Genomic DNA, 5,259 nt, shown 5'->3' with positions numbered 1-5,259 from the left:
TAATCCCACTGCCATGTCTGCATCTATGTCTCATTCTAGTCCGACTTCATCTGGTACATCAGGTATTCCCTCATCTTTGTGGATTTCAGATTCTGGTGCAACCCATCATATGACTCCTCATTTGTCATCATTTACTTCTTTGTCGCAAGTGTCATCTATTTCTGTTAAGTCTGCTAGTGATACATCTATGCCAGTTGAGGGTGTTGGGTCTGTCTCTATTTCTCATATCATGCTTCCTAATGTTTATTACATTCCCAAACTTACATTGAATCTTGCCTCAGTCAGCCAGTTATGTAAGTCTGGTAACTGGGTGTTATTTTCTGATTCTGTTTGTGTTAACATGATCAACACACCCAGAAGGTGATTGCGATCGGCCATATGGTAGGGGAACTGTATGTCTTGGAGGTTCTCAAAGTATCTGATGTTGCTGCCTCCAGCATTGATTTATCTTCATTTCATTTTAGTCCTTTGTCGTCTGAGTTTTATCTTTGGCATTCTCGTTTGGGACATGTGTTTGTATCACGTTTGAGTTTTTTAGCATCTAGTGGTCTTTTGGGTCATTTAAACACTTGTGATATTTCTGATTGTAGTGGTTGTAAAATGGCAAATTTCTCTGCTTTACCTTTCAACAAAAGTATGTCTTGTTCTACTGCTCATTTTGACATTATTCATTCTGATGTATGGGGTTCTGCATCAGTATCGATAAAGGTTGGTTTAACCTATTATGTATCTTTTATAGATGATTATACGCGATATACATGGGTTTTTCTTATGAAACGCATATTTGGTTTCTTTGATATTTACAACAATTTTAGAGCTCCTGTTAAAACTCAACATTCGGCAGTGATTAAGTGCTTCAGGTGTGACTTAGGGGGTGAATATACCTCTAATGATTTTACTCAGTTACTTGCTTCTGATGGTACCATACACCAGTCCTCGTGTACTGACACGCCTCACCAAAACGGTGTGGCAGAACGAAAACACTGTCATATTGTTGAGACTGCCCGTTCGTTGCTCCTGTCTGTGCAGGTTCCTAGTGTTTTTTTGGGGAGAAGCAGTCATAACTGCTGTATATGTGATTAATTGTATCTCTACTTCATTGAATTTAGGAATGTCTCCTTTTGAGAAGTTATATGGTCATCTACCAGACTACTCTTCCTTACGAGTTTTTGGATGTACTTGTTTTGTTCTTCGTTCTCATGTTGAGAGGAACAAGCTGGGGCCGAAATCTGCTATTTGAGTATTTTTGGGGTATGGTATTGGAAAGAAAGGATACAGTTGCTATGATCCTGTGAGTCAGAAGTTATATGTTTCTCGACATGTCACACTTTTTGGAATATATTCCTTTCTACTCGATTCCTCCTACAGCTCACAATGTAACAAAGTTCTACCTTCTGCATATTGTTCCTTTTAATTTAGAGATAGAGGCTCAAGATTCATCTACGCCACCTGATCCTTCATCTCATGACACACCCACTTCTTCAAAGAGTTCCTCGACTCCCCCGGTTTCTGAACCTGCTCCTCCGATTGTTGTAATTGAAGATTCACCTCCACCACCACCCCTCAGGAGATCTACTCGTCCTGTCAAGTCCACCAAGCTTCCATATTTTGCTTACTCTACATATTCAGGACCATTTTCTTCATTTATAGCAAGCATCCATCATCTGTCTGAACCTGAATCATATAGAGAATCTGTTTTAGATCCTCTTTGGCAGAATGCTATGGCTAAGGAACTCAATGCTCTTCATCAGACTCATACATGGGATTTGGTTTGTATTCCTCCTGTGAAGCATACAATAGGTTGTCATTGGGTGTACAAGATAAAAACAAAAGCTGATGGGTATGATGATCGGTACAAGGCCAGCCTTGTAGCAAAAGGGTATTCCCAACAGTATGGTTTTGACTACGAGGATACATTTGCCCCAGTTGCAAAGATGACGACATTTCATACTACGATTGCAGTTGCATCCGTTCGACAGCGGAAGATCTTTCAAATGGATGTCAAGAATGCATTTTTGAATGGTGACCTCCATGAAGAGGTTTATATGACTCCTCCCCCAGGAATTCAGCACCGGCCGGGTGAGGCTTGTCGGCTGCACAAAGCTTTTTATGGTCTCAAGCAAGCCCCTCGTGCTTGGTTTGAGAAATACTCCACAATGGTTACCTCTCTTGGATTTGTCCGGAGTAATTACGATTCTGTTTGTTTGTTAGATGCTCGAGTGCAGGACGGATTCTTTTGTCCTTATATGTGGATATAATGATTATTATGGGTGATGACCATGGTGGTATTGAGTCTTTGAAGCATGATCTAGCTCATCTATTTTCTATGAAGGATTTGGGCTTGCTGCATTATTTCTTGGGTATTGAGGTAGCTCAGTCTAAGAAAGGGTATCGTCTTTCCCAAACTAAATATATATCTGACTTGTTTACACGGGCGGGCCCCTATGACAATCAGACTGTTGATACTCCTCTTGAGAACCAATGCACGGTACTCTCCTACTGATGGTGTTCCATTGTCCGATCCAAATCTTTATCGCACTATTGTGGGAAGTTTGGTCTATCTCACAGCTACTCGTCCAGATATTGCTCATGATGTTCATGTTGTCAGTCAGTTTGTTACTGCTCCTACCTCTGCTCATTGGGGAGTTGTTCTCCGTATTCTGAGATATTTCCGTGGCACTCAACTTCAAACCCTCTTGTTTCCCTCGACGTCTTCTCTTGAGTTACGTGCCTGTTGTGATGCTGATTGGGATGGTGATCGCCATGATCATAAGTGCACCACTGGATTTTGCGTATTTCTTGGTGAGTCTCTCATTTCATGGAAGAGCAAGAAACAAGACGTTGTCTCTAGATCTTCCATGGAGGCTGAATATCATATTATGGCTGTAACTACATGTGAGATTATCTGGTTATGGTGGCTGCTTGCGGATATGGTAGTTCACATTTCTTCATCTACTCCCTTGTATTGTGATAACAAAAGTGCGATACAAATTGCCAAGAATTCTGTTTTTCATGAGCGGACGAAGCACATTGAGATTGAATGTCATTTTAGCCATCATCACTTGCAGCTCGAGACCATATCCCTTCCGTTTGTTTCATCAACCTTGCAGCTTGCATATATTTTTACGAAGGCTCTATCGGCTTCTCGGTTTCGGTTCTTATGTGACAAAATCTTAATGCTTATTGCTGCGACATTGTGAGTTTGAGGAGGATTGTTAGCCTATATATCATTAGCCCACTTGTTTATGGGCCCTTTAGTCTTTAGCCCATTAGGGTTTTGTCTAGCTAGTATTTATACCCACTTTATTCTTTGTAGTCTTTATGCTTTTCATTGAGAACTCTTGTAATTTCTCTTTATCATAATCATATGGCAATATTATCATATGTGTGTGTGTGTTTATATATATATATATATATATATATATATATATATATATATATATATATACACTATCTTATAAAACAAATCTTACCTTTCTAAAAATAAAATAATAAAATATTAATATATTTTAAGACGTCCAAGTGTTTAAGTTTAAAATACAATTAACCAAAACATACTTATCCTTATATATCTCTTGATTTTGACCTAGCACTTTAATTCCCTGATTTTACTCTTAATTCTCTCCTGATTGTGACCTAGCCCCTTTAATCCCCCCGATTTCAGTAAATACCTCTTATTTTGTACGACTTCCTCCCGCTTCTCTTTTGATCTTCAAAAACATAGAACCCAAACGTATCATCTAGTATAACAGAACCTAGACCACCGTATCTAACCACCACAAACCACTGACTTCTCTCTTCCTCAATCTTTGTCTCTCTAAAAAAGAAAAAATCACGGCACCACCATCATGATCTTACCTTTATTGCATCTACCAGTGAATTCATCGTTGTCGATACAGGTGAGTACTCAGGTAGAAGAACACTTGATATTTTCTACCTTTTATGGAATTTTTGTACTAAATTGTTTTTTTTTGTAATGTATTTCCCAATCTTAGTGCTCTTCCCTCACCACCAAATTCCCTCCCCCTTTGAAAATCTCTAAGAAAGACTTTAACTGTTTGTCTGTGTGTGTATTTACAGGTATTAAAGTGAGAAGCTATTTAAATAGCAGACCCCCAATATCAAGTGTCACACCCCCGAACTAGACGGTGGAAACGTCCGGGGGCTTGGGTGACTTCATTCTTGTACTATCATCACAGAGTATATAATTGAAACATAACATCATCATCATCACACATGTAATATTACAACTGTCATTGGTTTACATCAAATATTGTATTTCAATATTACATGCCAAAATATTCAAAGTATGATGAAACAAAACATAACAGAATATCCATAAATTCTTTCTGCCCAACCTGTTCAACGGTTTCCTGAGAATACAAGTTAATTTAAAAATGTCAACATAAAAATGTTTGTGAGTTCATAAGCATGTCTGAGAAAATGTTTTGTATTACTTTGTAAACACCAGAAAATCCGATATTTTCTGAAAAACAGTTTGATATGTCTGAGAAAATGTCTTGTATTAATGCATGTGTGTTAAAGTTTGTGAGAGTATAAAGAGAATGACCCCAGACAACCCGATGTTGTCTGCCTATGAGAATGATGGAATCTCAACACCCGAGGTTGAGTACCAGCGCGAGTATTTTAACGTGTTATCAATCACAAGGATGGTTTCCCGTAAATTTTATAACATTAATTCCTCTAAGTGAGTCGTTATAACCATACTTGATAATGACCATTTCGCCTGTCATAGCGTTTTTTTTTTACGCCGACGGAATAAGGTAAGGATTTTGTCACCCTAGACTGGCCTAGTCTAACTGTAGTGAACAGCTCAGGTGTGGGGTGTCACCCCCGTATAGATCTATACACAACTCCCGCTCTCCCTCCAGGAGACTCTAGTTATAACTACAGGCTACGATCGTACACTCAATAGGTGTCAACCGACACGTCTCACTAGATCCTTAATTGAATTTACGTGAAAAAGAAAAACATACAAGGTGTATTCCAGGCCTAATAAACATGTAAGTGGACAACTAAGGCCCACTAAGCATGTGAATTATTTCCAGGCTCGAAAGGAATGAGAACATATGTCCCGGCCCAACATACATGTAAAAGGACAACTAAGGTCCTTGATCTTGGAAGGCCCTATAAGCTTTCTTGAGTGGATTTCGAACTTAGGAAGTTCTAGGAAGCAAGAATCATGAAAACATGTGTTTATGAGGATTGACTTAGCTAAAAGTGAAGTAAACCAACTTA

General features: G+C 38.8%; 1 pseudogene; it reads left to right on the top strand.

Moving 5' to 3' along the window:
* Positions 1-2,444: 2,444 nt before the first annotated feature.
* LOC145106638 (secreted RxLR effector protein 161 pseudogene) lies at positions 2,445-3,200 on the top strand (annotated as a pseudogene).
* The last annotated feature ends 2,059 nt before the right edge of the window (positions 3,201-5,259 follow it).

This window comes from Lactuca virosa, chromosome 4, assembly GCF_052849685.1.
Source record: "Lactuca virosa cultivar CGN04683 chromosome 4, Lactuca_virosa_CGN04683_v6, whole genome shotgun sequence".
NCBI classification, from domain to species: Eukaryota; Viridiplantae; Streptophyta; class Magnoliopsida; order Asterales; family Asteraceae; genus Lactuca; species Lactuca virosa.
This window is presented reverse-complemented; position numbering and strand designations above follow the sequence as displayed.